Source organism: Nomascus leucogenys, chromosome 9, assembly GCF_006542625.1.
Source record: "Nomascus leucogenys isolate Asia chromosome 9, Asia_NLE_v1, whole genome shotgun sequence".
Lineage (NCBI taxonomy): Eukaryota > Metazoa > Chordata > Mammalia > Primates > Hylobatidae > Nomascus > Nomascus leucogenys.
In genome coordinates, this window is record NC_044389.1 from 112,198,912 (window position 1) to 112,217,152 (window position 18,241).

Genomic DNA, 18,241 nt, shown 5'->3' on the forward strand with positions numbered 1-18,241 from the left:
CCAGAAGAGCTTTTATGATGTTATAGTCTAGAATGTTTGTGGTTTCAGATCTTAGATTTAAGTCTTTGATAAACATTGAGCTGATATTTGTAGAACTGGAGAGATGGGGACCCAGTTTCATTCTTCTACGTGTTTGCTGTCACTTCTGATATGCATCCAGCAATTTGAATTGACACTATACATTAACCAGTAAGGTAAGTGTTTCTGTTTCTATTTATTCCAAAACTTCACATTGATGGTTAAGAAGAGAAACAATAGGTCACATTTTAAGCTAAGAAGCCCTTTTTTCATGTTTTTAAATAATTAAATAGCATGATCACTGTTGAAGACAATCACTTAGGTTTTAATTTATTTAAAATACTGATATGAATGTGCAATACCTCTTCACTGTTCTGTATTTGAACATAAAAGCAAAGCCTAGTAAACTTGACATGTTTGTCCTAATGGGAAACGTGACATTCTTTTAGGATCAACTATAACAATCTATAATTTAAATATTGTTAATGTAATACAATGGGCATGTAGAGCCAACTAAAATCTGACAGCAAGAAGGAAATCTCTCTCTCTCTCTCTATCTGTGCTTCTTTATTGCAATTGTTTTTAACATTTAAAAACCAGCTTGAAGGAGAGATTCTCAAATAGCTTAGGGTCTGGAAACAAAACTCAGGATAAACATGACATTCCTAAGATAACTAGTTTGTCTTGAATGAACATCTCCAAAACTATTTCTGAGGCCTTCGCTTAATGTGATAACAGCAGTGGATCCCACCCTGGCTAATGCAGGCACCCCTCACTCTGCATCATGCAGGGGATTGAACTAAAAGCAGTCAGTGTTTATTTTTTTAAATGAATTAAAGAAATCTTGGCCTATCATTTCTTGAAACTGCCGGGTTATATGGGTAATGTGTTGATAATTTGTTCTACAATCAGAAGTAAATATTTTCTTCTAGAAGAAACAAAGCAGAAATATGATTGCACGTTTCAAATCTAAGATTAAAGCAGCTTAAAAGTTTCAAGAATGGTATTTAATTATTTGTGGCATTCTGTTGACATTAAAAAAATAAATTTAAGCAGTTGATTTTGGGGGCGGCTAAATGGAGACTGTGACAATTATTTTCAGTTTACATGGTCTTTTGGATATTGTATTTCTAACGGGCATTGACAGACATCTTTGCCTGCACATGTTTTAGAGATGAATAAATATTTAGTTCAATCTGATCACTGCCAGTTTTCTGATTTTGAGCCTTTTAAAATAAGGATTTATTTATGCTAAATCCAATATTGTCCTTGGGAAGCAATATTTTACAAGCAAATAGATTAATGAACAGACTATGAGTTAGTACCTAGCTGAGTATGATCGAGCCAGTTTGAAGACATTAGTCTCCAAACTCTGGCAATCCCATTTGGTTTACCATTTAAATTAATACATTGTACCAATGGTGGGACTGAGGGTCTATCTCAACGGGGGCATGCACAGGAGAATAAGGAGATGTCATGGATTAATGTTTCTGCTTTTTCTTTTTTTCCAAAATATACTTTCAAGATGAGCTCTGATTTTGCTCTGACAGCCTGCGGATGAGGAGCAAGATGACAAAATGCTGCAACTTCTGAGGAGGAAAAATAAATCTTACCTAGGAAAGCCTTAGCTTCCCTTAAATAAGGCAGAAGAATTGAGAGTGATCCACAACACTGGTTGTGGTGTGGTGGTCATCGCGTGGCATTAATTCTCATAGGTAGATGAGTTATTTTGTTAAGTTGAATTTATTTGCGTAGTCTAGTCTAAATGAGCGAAAATGCTCAATATGTCATTTTACTCTGAGCTATACCAGTTCTTTCTTTAATTGGACCTTTGAGTATTACATCTGCTCTCCTATTAAGTTGGTGCAAAAGTAATTGCAGTTTTGCAGTTATTTTTACACCAACCTAATATCTACTCTGCAGTTGTAAGTGCCACCGCAGGGGTGTGCCGTGTGTGTCCTCACTGAGATGAGTGAGACCCCGGAGCATCGTCTTACAAGGAAGCCTTTTAGGATCCTTACGTGAAATCCTCCCCTTTTTCCTTCTCCCTCTATTCTCTGCAGCCCCGGTCACCATCCGTTACACTAACACATTTATTTCCTGATTGTCTCCTCTCACCCCTACAGCCTGCACTGTCCAGTAGGGCTGGGATGGTTGTTTTGTTTTGTATTTTTTCCGCTGGTTTTTAATGAACACCTTGGACAGTGCCTGACACCTGGCATGAATTCTATATGTATTTTTGGAATGAAGTTCATGAATAACTCAGCATAAAAAGCAGAAGTGGAGACACCGGTTCCCTGCAGAAGACTTGCAGAATAGTGAGTTTCTTGACTATTTCTGAATTTCACAGACCGGTAACATTTTCAACATTTTGGAGAATGGCAGAGGCTCATACATTTCAATTTGGCTAGTAAGGATTTTAAAGCAAACAAACAAAGCTATTATCTGATATTACCATAATTTCATAAAAGAGTTTTAAAATTGCTGCCAGGAAATGCCTGTATTTCTGGAACCGGGTGGTGCCCTTGTGTGTGTGTGAGGTGCATGCACAGTGTATCTGCTTAAGCAAAGGCAACGTCTTACTTTTGAACACTGGGCAGGCCTCATCCAAGCAGTTGGGGGCCAGAAGAGAACAAAGGCTGGCCTCCCCTGAACTGCCAGGCTTCTGTGGCAGATGGCACTTGGATTTGAACCTCAGGCTCCTCTGTGTCTGTGGCTTGCCACCCACCCCACAGGTTTGGGACCTGCTAAACCTCCAGGATCTCCTGAGACAATTCCTTAATCTCTCTCTCCATCCCTCTCTCTGTAGGCATCTCATTTGCCCGTTTCGCTGCAGAGACTGACTAGTGCCTTGGCCTGGGCAGTACTTAGCAGATTAGGAGTGGGCGGGAATGGTGTGCCTTTTGAGTGTGGCGGTGTGGGTGTGATGATACAGTTGAAGTGGAGGGGAACTTACAATCCAGTTGCCCGGGGTTCAAGTGTCCACCTCCTGTTTATTAGCTGGGCGAGCGTGGGCGGCTCACGTAACCAGCCTGGAGCCAGGCTGTGTAAAATGGCACAGACCTGTCACATCAGTGGGAAAAGATGACCGAATAGAAACACCATTGTTAGGGTGATTGGGGAAAGGCCTGCCTGGTTTTGTTCTTGAGAAATCAGGAGAGATGACTGAAGTCATGATATCATTGTTATGTCACGACTATGTCACAAATGTGAGCATTTGTGGTCCCAAACGCTGCTTTCACAAATTTAACCTTATATAGAAGGGCTGCATAGACTGAACGCTAAATTACCTCATTTGAACTTGCCTGAAGTTATATAGCTCTCGCTGGATAAAGGTAAGTTTCATAATTCATACCTAAGATATCTTTGATAGTTTTTAAAATAAAAATCTTTTATGACTGAGTGTGTTTGTCTGTTCTTGCATTGGTACAAGGAAATACCTAAGATTGAGTGATTCATAAAGAAAAGAAGTTTAATTGGCTCAGGGCTCTGCAGGCTGCACAGGTAGGATGGCACCAGCATCTGCTCAGCTTCTGGGGAAGCTCAGGGAGCTTTCAGTCATGGCAGAAGGTGAAGTGGGAGTCAGCTTCTCACCTGGAAAGAGCAGGAACAAGAGAGGAAGAGTAGGGGAGGTGCCACACTCTTAAACAACCAGATCTCACATGGACTCAGACTGAGAACTCACTTATTACCGTGAAGAGGGCACCAAGCCATTCATGAGGGATCTGCCCCCATGACCCAGACACCTCCTCCCAAGTTTCATCTCCAACATTAGGAATTGCATTTCAACATGAGACTTGGAGGGGACAAACATCCAACCCATATCAGTGAGTGCTTGAAATGTTACAATATATTCTTTTTTCTTTTCCTTTTTTTTTTTGACAGGGTCTTGCTGTGTCACCCAGGTTGGAGTGTAGCGGTGTGAATATGGTTCACTGCAGCCTTGACCTCCTAGGCTTAAGCAATTCCCCCAACAAGTAGCTAAAACTACAGCCATGCATCACCATGCCCAGCTAATTTTTTATTTTTTTGTAGAGATGGGATCTTGCTATGTTGTCCAGGCTGGTCTCAAGCTCCCAGCCTCAAGCAATTCTCCCTTCTCGGCCTCCCAAAGTCCTGGGATTATAAGCATGAGCCACCACACCCAGCCTTAGATTATTGATGTATGTTAAGAAATGAGTATTACTGACATAAAAAACCAAGCAACCTGATTATGATAGTTACTAAAGTGAGCTGAATTCTCGCAAAGCATGGACAGCATGATCTCCGGTCCTCAGAGGTGCTCTGCTTTGGACAAATCTTTCCCCTCCCTTTGTTTGGATTTCATGTAGGAAACAGCCCTCTCTTCAGGACATGAAGCTAGTGGGTTGGACCAAGTATCTAGTAATTCTTGCTGAAGATCTTTGGAACGTTCTATGCTTTCACGGTTTCCTGTAGCAGTGGAATACTTTGCCACGAGTGGCAGCTCCCAGAAATACCTCTGAATGTATTCCTGTAAATTTACAGAATCAAAGCCGGCCATGGCATGCTGCTTTTGTATTATATTAGATTGATGGCAATGATGGCCTGTTTGGGGCAATAGTGAAGGAATAAGATTTTAACATTTGACTTTAAAGGATTAATGATAAATTGGCTTAACCACTTTGCCATTTCTTCTTTTTATGTAAATAACTGTGAATAAAGGTTTTATACAAAATTCATAAGTTTTGTTTGTATTCTATTATGAATTACCCTTTAATTCAATTGAAAAAAAAGTGTTATTGATTGCTTGAATTTCACACCTTCTAAGCAAATCTTTCTGTCACATAGAAGAGACTCATAGATGCATTTTTCATTTAAAAAGCATTTTAGACATTCAGCACTCGCCTAACTGGCCACCAATCTTCCCATGCCTCATTTTCCTCCATGTAGAGTGGGGATAATCATGGCTCCTGTGACTTTTACAGATGTGTTTTCTGCTGCTCAGGTTCCCCCTGAGAGCACTAAGACACCCAGCCACGGCCTTGGCCTCTCTGCAGGGTATAGCAGGTATTTATCCTGGAAGGGTCTGAGCCCCTGGTCACCATGTCACTGTGAGCCCTGGTGGCTGCCATTCATTGTCCACTCATCTGTCCCTCCTAGCTGCTGGGGAGGTGGGCAGGAGTAGTCATGGGGGTTAGAGCGGGAGACTGGAGATGGGGAAGGAAGGGAAGAGAGGGACAGAGTGCATGGCAGCGAGTCCAAGCCACAAAGAGTCTGGCAGGAAAGAATGATCATGGGCGTGCAGGCCAAGGCAGTAGAGTGGCATTGGAAGAGGTGCACTGACACCACTCAACTGTGGTCCCCTCGGCTTCAAGCCGAGGCATGGAGGAGGGAAACCAACAATCAGGGGCTTGCTTAGAGCAAGAGACAGAAAACAAGCCTTCACCAGTGGACAGGGGATCACTTTGTCAGTGAGACGTCTGACCCCTACAGAACTCTCTTACTTTGAGTTCTCCTGGAAAAAGACCCTGAGGCAAGGATTTGGGTTCGAGTCACCTCTTTGGGAGGTGATCCTGGGACACGCTGGAAGGGAAGAGGAAAATGAGAAAGAAGACCAGGAAGATGTGGATGTGCGGGCGAGTCACCTGGTTCCCAGAGGAGCAGCTGCAGGGAGTCCCACCGGGGCCTCTGGGGAGCGGCGTGAACACACCTCAGAGATGGCGATGGGTTGAAGGAGGCGGGCACTGCTCCTCAAATCCATTACTGAGGCCTCAGGAACGGATGAGAACAGAAGAGGGCTGCAGATACCCAGCGCTAGCTGGCTTCGCTGTGCAGAAGTGAGCGCTGTGGGGAAGTGGGTAGCACTGGCAGAGCTCTGTGTAGTCCAGCCTGGCTCCACCGAGTCCCCTCACACTCTGGCTGGCTCTGTCCTGTCCCTCCTTGTCAAGGTGAAGGCTTGTCATAGCTTCTGGGGTCAGACATCACGGGAAGGCTGGCAGGACATGCCACACTCCCCAAACCCCCGTCTGTGGTCCCTCTCCCCCAGCCACTGCCTCGGCCTCTCTGCAGGGTATAGGAGGTATTTATCCTGGAAGGGTCTGAGCCCCTGGTCACCATGTCACTGTGAGCCCTGGTGGCTGCTGTTGTCCACTCATGGAAATCATCGGGCAGGGCTGCCCCCTGAGGCACCTAGTAAGCCCCCTGAATGTGAGGCAAGTCTTTCCCTGGCTTGGTGATGCAGCAGCAGCCCTATGTCCTCCAGATAATCGGGGTAATTGCCCCTGACTCTTAGTTTCTTTTTCTGTGCCTTGTTGTCAACTGGCACAAGGAATCCAGAGTTACTAGGCAATGCCCGTAACTTTAGACTTAGTAAAACCCTTCCTGGTTTCCTGGTGAGAAGTTCTCCTGCCTCACCCCTGAAGAAAGGACCTAAATAAAACAGACCTGAAAGTCCTCATCCTAGTGGATGTCCATCTGAGAGTCTCCTCGGGCACAGCAGAGTTACCCTCCCAGATGGTGGTGGAGGGGCTAGTGCTGCTGGCTAAGACTCAGCAGAATTTAGAGGTTCAACATCTCCCCTTCATCAGCATCTTCCTGAATGTCCCCATTCTAATTTTCCAATTCCCATTCCTTCCCAGTCAGTGCCCTCACTTTAACAGCAGATGCCCTGTGAGGTTGGGAATTCCATTTGTGTTATCTTTCAGCCACTCATGTGATGAGACTCTGGGTTTGATTGTCAGCAATCTCAGCTCTGAGGTGACAGGAGAGAAGAGTTTCTTTCACAGCAGGCAAAGAAGTGTGTAATCCCAGCACTTTGAGGCTGAGGCGAGTGGATAATGAGGTCAGGAGATTGAGACCATCCTGGCTAACAGTGAAATCCCATCTCTACTAAAAATACAAAAAAATTAGCCGGGCGTGGTGGCGGGTACATGTAGTCCCAGCTACTCGGAGGCTGAGGCAGGAGAATGGAGTGAACCTGGGAGGCGGAGCTTGCAGTGAGCCAAGATTGCATCACTGCACTCAGCCTGGCGACAGAGCGAGACTCCGTCTCAAAAAAAAAAAAAAAAAAAGCTTCAGGTCACTTAAGCTGGAAATTTGAAGCCCAGAACGCATGGTTTTCTTTCCCTACTTTGTCCAACACACATTGGAACAACCAGTCAATGTCATTACACTTATTAGTTTGACAGAAATCTTCTATAGTATCAAATATAGGGTCACCCAGAGAACCTGACCTGGTACATATATCAGAGTCTCATTTCGTGAGTGGTTGAACGATAACAGAAATGGAATTTTCAATCTCTGGGTGTCTGCTGTTAAAGTGAAGGCATTGATTGGGAAGGAAAAGGGTCCTAAAAATTGGAATGGGAATATATGAGAAGATATTGATGATGCCGGGGATATTGAACAACTAAATTGAATAGATAGATGATAGAGAGATAAATAGATAGATAGACAGACAGATAGATTTCTTATGAGGAATTAGCTCATGCTATTGCGAGCACTGGAAAGCCTGAAGTCTGAAATTTGTAGGACAGGGTGATAGGCTGGCGACTCAGGCAGAATTTCTATGCTATGAAGTTTAGACAGAATTCCTTCTTTTCTAGGAATCCTCCATTTTTACTCTTAAGGCTCTTACTTAATCACATCTACAAAATACTCTCATAGCAACATCTAGGTCAATATTTGACCCAAAAACTGAACATCATCGTGTAACCAGATTGATGCCTAAAATTTAACCATCCTATCCACCTTCATCCACTGTGATGCACACCAGGGTCAGTACTTGCCCCGCTGGGTGAGCCTTGATCTTAGCTATTGCTCCAGCAGCAACCAAGGCAGGAGGGCAAATCTCCCCATGGTGAGAATCACCTTGGAGACTTCAGCGGATGTCTTTGCATGAGTCCTGGGAAGGGAGGCTTCTCTCCTCTAGCAAGGTGGGGGCATGTCTGCAGGCCCTGGGGGTTCAGGGAAGTCTGGCACTGGAGGTTCTCAACTTCATGAACCTTAACATCCCTACCAAAGGTTGTAAAGTTCTACCCTTTCCCTCTCAGGGTGCTAGTTTCAGCATGGGAATCTTGCCATAGCTGTGAATTCAGTCCTCAAACACTCTTACAATCAGACCCCAGGCCTGGTGTTTAGAAAAGCCAGACCTTGAGATAAGGCCAGTGGTCTCTAGCCCATTAGACCATTTCTTCTAGAAATTTCCAGAAAGCGTTCTTGCTTTTTTTTTTTTTTGACAGAGTCTCACTCTGTCACCCGGCTGGAGTGCAGTGGTGCAATCTCGACTCACTGCAACCTCCGACTCCCTGGTTCAAGCGATTCTCCTGCCTCAGCCTCATGAGTAGCTGGGATTATAGGCATGTGCCACCACACCCAGCTAATTTTTGTATTTTTAGTAGAGATGGGGTTTCACCATGTTGGCTAGGATGATCTTTATCGCCTGACCTCGTGATCCGCCTGTCTTGGCCTCCCAAAGTGCTGGGATTACAGGCGTGAGCCACCGCACCTGGGCCACCGTCTTGCTTTCATACCACCCTCAGTTCACAGTTGACTGACCTGAGGGTGCCGTTTTCTCCCTTCAGTGCTTTGAGCATGATAACCTCCACCAGTGAGCTCCAGGAGCATTGTTACTCAGGTCCTCACACCTGTCAAGCTTCAGGGGTCATGCTTAAGTTGGTGCACCCCTTCCTCCTGCTTCTGCTCCCATCCCACTCCAGGTGAGAGTCAGAAGAATGGCCAGGCTGCAGGGGCCAGGGCTTATCCCCATCTCTCTCTGTCCTCCAGAAATGAAGTCCTGTTGCTATCTGTCAGGTGGGTGACCAAATCCTGTAACCCAGCTCTGGAGACCTGCTTTCTGGGACCAGGGCTGTGCAAATGGTCTTCAGTGGGTTTTCTCCCAAGGTTTTGTCTTGTTCTGTTTCCAAACAGAGTCTCACTCTGCTGCCCAGGCTGGAGTGCAGTGATGCCATCTCTGCTCACTGCAGCCTCCACCTTCCTGGCTCAAGTGATTCTCCTGCCTCAGCCTCCCAAGTAGCAAGGATTACAGGCACATGCCACCATGCCCAGCTAATTTTTGTAATTTTAGTAGAGATGTGGTTTCACCATGTTGGCCAGGCTGGTCTCGAACTCCTGGCCTCAAGTGATCTGCCTGCCTCGGCCTCCCAAGTGCTGGGATTACTGGTGTAAGCCACTGTGCCTGGCCTGCTCTCAAGGGTTTTAAGATTAATTCGTATTACCATGGCAGTGGGAAGGAACACACATAGAATTTCCAATGTGTGGCAATTGGGAATGGCAAGATTCCCATGCTGAAACCAGGGCCCCGAGAGGGAAGGGGTAGAACCTTACAGCCTGGGATGGAGATGTCAAGGTACATGAAGTTGAGGACCTCCAATGCCAGACTTCCCTGAACCCTGCTTAGACTTCTTTCAGATTGCTCTGTGATAGATTCTCATATGCTCATACCAAATTTTATTTTTCTTTATTTTATTGAGGGATATTTGTTTCCACTTCTTACCATCATAAAAAATGCTTCATGGAATAATCTTACCTGTATCTCCTTTTGTATCTATATAAATTTTGTCTGTCATGTATATTGGAACCAAATTGCTGGGTCGATGGATACATAGAGAGACAATTTTCTTAAATACTGCCAGAGTAAACCACGTCAGTCTTGAATGGGAACAAATCTCATATGTTATTACTTTTATACTATAAGACACTAGCATTTAATATATCTATATAATATGTAGATATTAAATATATATAGATTGCACAGCCATGAAAGAAATGATTTAATCCAGACCTCTCCTGTTCTCAATTCTTCCTAAAGTGTCTTAGTGATTTTCTCAGGGAAACACCGTAAATTTGTACTTACAGAGAATGTTGGAATGTTCGTCTTGGTGTGTATGTGGGTGTGGAACATGTATGGGTTATGAGACAAAACTAAGCAAGATGCGTGTAAGCTACAAATTGTCATTAAGAAACTGAAACATTATTTCTAAAGAGGAAAATAAAACTGAGGAAAAAGGAGCCATTCAGTTCTCAGAGCCAGGAGAATTGGAAACGAAAGCTGGGAACCAAAGGAACGGAAGACAAATTGCCACGTCGCCCGCTCTAACTTGCAGAAGCAGAAAGTTCCGTGGAGAGTACGGTAACGGGAATGAAGGATGAGGAGCCAGCAAATACAATTTCACTTTATTTTAATGTGCTCTACACCTACAAGTGAATGTTCTATTTGTAAGGCAAAGACTTGCGTGACCTCTGGGAAGCCATCTAAGCCTCTCTGTCCCTCAATTCCTCCACTTGCCACATTTAGATAATTGCCTTGGCTCCTAGACGCGGGGCAGGTGCGGGTCTGGTGCGGGTCCTTCTATTTTTCTAAATGTGGTTTGCAGGGACCGATGCTTCTTGAGCCGACGGCTGTGTCCTTGGTGCAATGAACACAGACTTTACCGTTGTAATCACATTAGCAGTGAGTTAGGTCTGACTTTACGGCCATGCATAATTATGACTGGGCCTGGAAGTCAGGCGCACTGGTCATAGGCAGTTCACAACAATGACTTAAACCAGAGTGCTCTCACCGTCAGAGCTACGTGCCAGTTTGTCACTTTTCAATTTTTTGGTTTTCTGCAAGCTTTCAGTTGAACTGTCACCCAACCGTACCCCAAATAATTTGTTACTCTTTTATTAAAAAGGTAAATGTCTAGTATCTGTCTCTTACCGACTATGGTATCCCCTCTTTAATCCTCATGCCCTTGTGATCGGAGGCCGAGCTGTGGAACTGAACTTCGTCTTCTGTGAGGATGACTGTCTTACTGCGTCAGGGCAAGGGTGAAGGAGGAGCCAGCAGCCCGACTCAAGGGCAATCCCGCAGTTAGAAAGTGCAGTCTGCGGATGGCAACTGGGGAGAATTGGGGGGTACAGGGGCAAACGGAACAGGGCTGAGGTGGGGCAAAGAGTAGCTGGCCCAGATGGCACAGATATGACAGCCGTGTCGTAAATTACAGCTGCAAGGACCCAGTAGCATCAAGGAATGGCGTCTGGTCTTCACTGGTTGGAAGAAATACACATTCCATAGCTGTAGCCTGAGTTCTTCTTCCCCTGGGAAAATTGGAACGTTTTCAGGCATAAAAGGGAAAGGATTGACTACGCTGACTCATAACACAAACAGAAAGCTTTTTGTTCAAGACCGAGCACTGCCATAGTTCTGAGACTTCAGGAGGAAGAGAGCCAGTGCCCCACCTGGGTGTGGAGCTCACCCACGGAATACTGTCAGAGCACAGCTGTGGAAAGGAAGGCAGGGCTGACAGGTCGCTGTTAAGCAGGTTGCATGTTTCTGGGGGACAGGTACAAGGAATCTGGGAATTTTGCATAGGTTACCAAGACCCTGCCATAGTTTCTAAATATCATTTTGTTGTAACATAAAACAAAGGTGCAGGAAAACACACAAAACGAATGTGCGATCTAATGAACTATTGTAGGGGAAGAAGCCTCATGTCGAGAAATGGAACTTGGCCATATGTCTGAGAAGCCCATCCAGTTGCTGGGTCCCCCTTATTCTAGTCCAGCTCCTTCCTTCTCTCATTAGTGGCCATTGGGCTGACTTATAACAATCAATTTGTGTGTTTTAAAAGTAATGACGTCGTCTAAACTTGAACCTTGAGACACTATTGCTTAGACTTGCCTCCCCCCGTCTTTTTTATTTAAAGTTTTGAGATAGTTTCAAGTGTCTTACAATCCACAGCTTCCCCTCCCTCCCCTTGTTTTCTTTATGAGTTATTTATTGAAGCACCGGGGCTGTTTGACCCAGAGTCTCTTGGTATCTGGATTTTGGTGATTTCACGCTCAGGATGCAGCTTGATGACTTTGCTGCCCACTGTGTATTTTACAGGGTGGCAGATGCATCTGGAAACTAGGCTGGGCTGGACTCAGGCTCCACCACGTTGGCAAGGCTGCAGGCATTCCTGTGTCTTCCATTGGAGGCTGCAAAACACCTGACTGCCTATCCTTTCATGATGTTAGCAGCAGCCAATGCTCAATTCCTAGTCCTGCATCAACTAATTCATTGCAGGGGCAGGAGCTTTAAAATAGCGATACTCTAATTTTATCACTTCCTTTTTCTTTATTAATCAGAATAATTTAATAAGGAGGTGGTTTCTACTATTTGATGAGCCAATGGGTAACCTTAGTATTGTAAATACTTGATCTGTTCCCTGTATGCACTAGTTCTCAGGGTAGTAAATTAATTCTCTATCATCTTCTAAAGATGGCCAATTGGTTTTTATTTAATGTCATTATAAACTCATAGAGTCAGACATTTTGATGGGTTTCAATATTTTGAATTATTTTCTCTTCTGATGTTCAAATTGTCTCATCAATTTGATGATCCAGTCCAGTGGGAGTCTGTCCAGTGGGAGCCTCTTCATGTTGGCTTTTGAGTCATTCTGGTTTAATCCTTGTCATCTTTGGTAAGTTCCTCACCATCAAGAACGACAAGGTATCTAGGCTCAGGTGGTCCATGCCCTGTGCTTGACCTGATGTTGGCCATTTCTCCAGAGCCCTGAGTTCTCACTGCAGGGGTGTTGTTTTACTTGACCTGTTCTTTATTACACTGTATCTCCTCTCATTGACATCAAGATGTGGGAATGCTGGATTAGACTTTGAAATGTTGACCCTACCCCACGCTGCATGCACAAGTCTCAGGATGATAATACTAAGACAAGCAGCAACAGAACGATTGAGCACAGGGCAGCACTTTGCTTCTTCCTTGGTGACATTCATCACATCACAATGGTCTTATCTACTGTCCATTTTCCTTGTTGGATGTAAATTCACTGAGGGATCCATGCTTATCCTGCTTATCACTGCATCTCCTATGATGTCACAGTGCTTTGCTCATAGCTGAAACTTACATCCTTTATACTGAGGTTGGCTGAAAAGGACAGAAAACTCGGTAAGTCAGGGTTGAAGTTGACCTGGCCTCCTCTCTACTTTCCCCACTATATTGGGCTCCATGCCCGTGGTCACCTCATGGCCCCAAAATGATTGCCCAGATCCAGCTATCACATCTGCATTCCTGCTAACAAGAAGGAGAAAAGGCCAACAAGAAGAGGAAAAGTTTGGAAATGGGGCAAGGGGTGTGTACAAGGTTCCTTTTAAGGAAGGCTCTGGGAAGGTGCCACTTTAGCTTATGTCCCTCTGGCCTGAACTTAATTTAATTCCACACCAACCTGCAAGGGAGGCTGCAAATGTAGTGTTTATTTTGGGCAACCAGGTGTCCAGCCAAAAACCATGGGTGTTTTTGGTAAGGAAGAAGGGAAAACAGGTATTTGAAAATGACTGGTGGCCACTGCCACAGAATATACAATATTTATTGAATAACCTAGTAAACATCAGTAGGAACATAAGGTTGGACGGTAGTTTAGCGAGGGAGGGCTGGAGGGTCCAGCTCAGGTCCAAGTCTCTCTCTCACTCTTATGGTGATGATTGCAGCTGGAGGTAGATGAAGGCTCCCCAGAGAGAAGATCCTGATAAAAGAATGAAATAAAGGACAAACTTAAGGTAATGCTTCATGACTAATGGGAAGGAGGCCAGAATAATTGATGAGGAAGAGGAGGAGAAAACTTAAGGCATGGAGCTTCAAGAGGAATGGCTGATGATGTGACATCCTTTCTGCAACAAGTGCCACCCACCTTGCTGTGAAAACACCTGACCGGTCTTTCTCCTGCTCTGAGCTCTGTGTCTCCTCTGGAGTCCAGCCTCTATCTCTACACCCACGGCCCTTGTCAGGTCTCCAGTTGTCTTCTGGGGTTGCTGCTGATCTGATCACCACTGAGGGCCTCACTGGGCTCCGCTCCCACCTGCTTCTGTCTCAGGGCTCTGGTTCTGAAGCTTCTGCTGCACCGGCATCACCTGGGGCTTGCTCAAACACGGGCCATGGGGGCTCCACACTAGGGCGTCCCCTTCAGTGGGTGTGGCACAAGTCCAAAATATGCATCTTTGCAAATTTGCATCCCTGGTCCTTGGATGACTCACTGGGAATCACTGCTCTCCTAAAGTGGTGGGGGGTTTTTGTTTATTTTTAAAAACATATTGTTACTTTGTTTACAATTCTACACTCCCAACTTGGGGCTGCAGCTCTAGTGTGTGTCTTAGTCTGTTGGTGCTGCTAAAACAAAATGCCACAGACTGAGCGGCTGATAAAGAACAGACACTGATTGCTCACAGTTCTGAAGGCTGGTGTTCAAGATCAAGGTGCCAGCAGATTTGGTATCTGGTGAGGGCCCATTTCCTGGTTCACAGATGGCACCTTCTCACTGTGTCCTCACATGGTAGACAGGGTGAAGGGCGTCTCTCTGGGGCTTCTCTTGTATAAGCACTAACCCCATTCATGAGGGCCCCACCCTCATGACTTGATTAATCATCTTCCACAGGCCCCATCTCCTAATGTCATCACCTTGGGGGATAGGATTTCAACATATACATTTCGGGGAGACACAGACATTGAGACCACAGCAGTACACAAGCTCCCAACCCAACAGGATATTTAAGACTGAGGAATTCGAGGCCGGCCTTGCCAACATGGTGAAACTCCATCTCTACCAAAAATACAAAAAATTAGCCAGGTGTGGTGGTGCCCACCTGTAATCTCAGCTACTTGGGGGGCTGAGGCAGGAGAATTACTTGGACTAGGAAGGCAGGGGTTGCAGTGAGCCGAGATCACACCACTGCACTCCAGCCTGGGAGACAAAGTGAGACTCCGTCTCAAAAAAAAAAAAAGAATAAGTAGGTACCAGAAACCTCAATGAATTGTTCCTATCAGATATTTTTCCCCCTTCAACCTGACATTGGATCACCTCTGTTACATGAGGGGCCACATACATCAGGCAGACAGATGAAAGTCAGGTGCAGCTGAATGAATATGGTAGAGACTGTGTACTTTGAAGACAAAGTACGCATGTAATACTTAGCTCTCTGAATTGTGCAAATGTTTCTAGGTCATCAGATCACTGTCAAGCATGCTCTGTCTGCAGTGGCCTGGCTTCCGTATAGCCATGGATGCTTAAGCACAAAGTTGCTTCTAATCTGAAAGCATTGCTCACATGTTCACCATGCTTATCACTAGATCTGATAAACTAAAATAAAACAGCAGCCCTTCCACTGCAACGTGGAATGTCCTTGGCTGTCCTGTTTCCTGTTTGTGTGCATGCTTGTCCTATCTTGGGGTTGTGCATTCAGGTGGTCAAACAGCCCTGCAATGACAGTCTGGGCTTGAATTTAGGCACTTCTGTCTGCTGCACCAGCTCTGTGGTACAGGGCATGACTCAGCCTGCTGGTAACGTGGGAACCGAGGAGTGTCCCCCTCACACAGAGCTCTTGTGAGCATTACCTGAAGTAACAGCTGTAAGGGCTCAGGCAGCACCTGACCTATGGCAAATGCCAGCTCATGCACAGCAAACTGCACGCTGATTCAACATGCATGAAACACACGTGGCAAGTGAGATTCGTGGTTATAACCTGATTGATATGATGTATGTCACTTTTTAAAAGCCTTGCAACTATGCAAACCCTGGCCTTGAATCACTGATGGCCGATATTTTTGTTTGTTTGTTTGTTTTTGAGATGGAGTCTTGCTCTGTTGCCCAGGCTGGAGTGCAGTGGTGCAATCTCGGCTCACTGTAAGCTCCGCCTCCTGGGTTCACGCCATTCTCCTGCCTCATCCTCCTGAGTAGCTGGGACTACAGGCACCCACCACCACGCCTGGCTAATTTTTTTGTATTTTTAGTAGAGATGGGGTTTCACTGTGTTAGCCAGGATGGTCTTGATCTCCTGACCTCATGATCTGCCTGCCTCAGCCTCCCAAAGTGCAGGGATTACAGGCATGGGCCACTGAATCCGGCCAATGGCCAATACTTTTGAAAAGAAAATAATGACCCACCGAATCATTTTAAGTCGCTTGAGAAGCAGAAGCCACGGAGCAAGCAGAATGATGTGCTGTATTGGGTTTCTTCTTGTGTTGAATGTCGTTTCATAAATAATACAGCTCGGAGTGGCTTGAATCTATAAAGTTATAAATAAATAGATGCATGTTTTATTTTTATGGTTTAGAAGACTTCACATTACTAAAATGTCCATATTCTCCAAACTGATCTACAGATTCAACACAATGCCCATCAGAATCAGACAAGCTGATTCTGAAATTTATGTGGAATTGTAAGGGACCCAGAATAGTCAAAACAATTCTGAAAAAGAAGAACAAAGGAAAAGGACTTAGACTTCCCAATTTAAAAACTTACTTCAAAGCAACAAAGTAATCAATTAATTAATTACAAAGGGATCAAGACAGTGTGGTATTGGTACAAAGATAGACAGATCAATGGAATAGAATTGAGAGTCCATAAATAAAATCTTACATATAGGGTCAACTGACTTTAACAAAGATGATTAGGCCATTCAATGGGGAAAGAATAATCTTTTCAGCAAATGGTGGTGGGACAACTGGATAGTCACATGCAAAAAGAATGGAGTTGGATCCCTACCTCACACCATATACACAAATTAACAAAAAAAAATTGATCTAAATATAACAGCAAAAACTTTCATGCTTAGTAGAAAATATTGGGATAAATCTTGTTGACCTTTGTATTTGGCTGAGGATTCTTAGCTATGACATGAAAACTATAAGCAACAAAATGGAACATTGATAGAGTGAATTTCATCAAAACTAAAAACTTTTGTGCTTCAAAGGACATTAGCAAAAAGGTGAAAAGACAATCCACAGAGTGGAAGAAAATATTTGCAAATCATATATCTAAGGGACTCAAATCCAGAATATATAAAGAATGCTTACAATCAAATAATAAAAAGACAAATAACCCAATTAAAATAGGCAAAGGTTCTGAATAGACATTGCTCCATAGAAATACATAAATGGCCGATAAACACAAGAATAGATTCCCAGCATCATAAGTCATCAAGGAAATGAAAATTAAAACCACAATGAGATACCACTTCAGAATTATTAGAATGGCTGTAATCAAAGAGTCAGAAAACAACAAGTGTTGGAGAGGGTGTGGTGTGGTTGGAGTCCTCACATACTACTCATAGAACTGCAGAATGGTGCAGCCCCATTGGAAATGATTACACATAGAGTTACCACATGACCTCCAATTCCACTCCTCAGTATATATCCAAGAGGAATAAAAAATATCTCCACACACAAACTGCACTCAATGGGCTTAGAGCAGCATTATTCCTAGTAGCTAAAAAGTAGAAACAACTCAAATATTCATCAAAAGATAAATAGATAAACAAAACGAGGTCTGTCCGTACAATGGAATATGGAATACGAGTGAACCATAGAAAGAAACTGAACACTGACCTATGCCACAGCGTGGATGGATTGTGAAAACACAGGGCCAAGTGAAAGAAGCCAGACACAAAGGCCACATGCTGGATGATTCCATTCACATGCAAGTCTAGAGTGTGGATGAATAGATGAGACATCAAGCAGATGAGTGATTGCTGGGGACTGGGGAGGGCTGAGGAGAGGGGATTGGGGATCATAGGTGGAGGGTACAGGGTTTCTTTTTTTTTGAGATGGAGTCTCGCTCTGTCCCCCAGGCTGGAGTTCAGTGGCGTGATCTCGGCTCATTGCAAGCTCCGCCTCCTGGGTTCATGCCATTCTCCTGCCTCAGCCTCCCGAGTAGCTAGGACTACAGGTGCCAGCCACCATGCCTGGCTAATTGTTTGTATTTTTAGTAGAGACGGGGTTTCACCGTGTTAGCCAGGATGGTCTCGATCTCCTGACCTTGTGATCTGCCCATTTCGGCTTCCCAAAGTGCTGGGATTACAGGAGTGAGCCACTGTGCCCAGCCCAGCGTTTCTTTGTGAGAGGATGTGGTGTCCTAAAATTAACGATGGTGATGATTTACAACTCTGTGAATATACTAAAAACTTCTAAATTGCATACCTAATATGGCTTAATTATGTGATATGTGAATAATATCTCAATCAAGCTGTTAAATAGAAACATACGGCTATGGAACACCGGGGAGCACACAGTCGGCTTGTTTGGACAAGAATCTTTCCAAGAAGTGGTCCCTGCCTATTCTTCCAACAGCCTCTTGACTTTGGTTATCAACCTAATTTTAATGACTTTACCATGCATGGATCTAAATGTCAATTCTGCCCTCTTTGATTTCAAAGCAACTTTGCACCCTTGCCCTCAGGAGCATGAGTTTTAATGGCCATGGCTCCACGA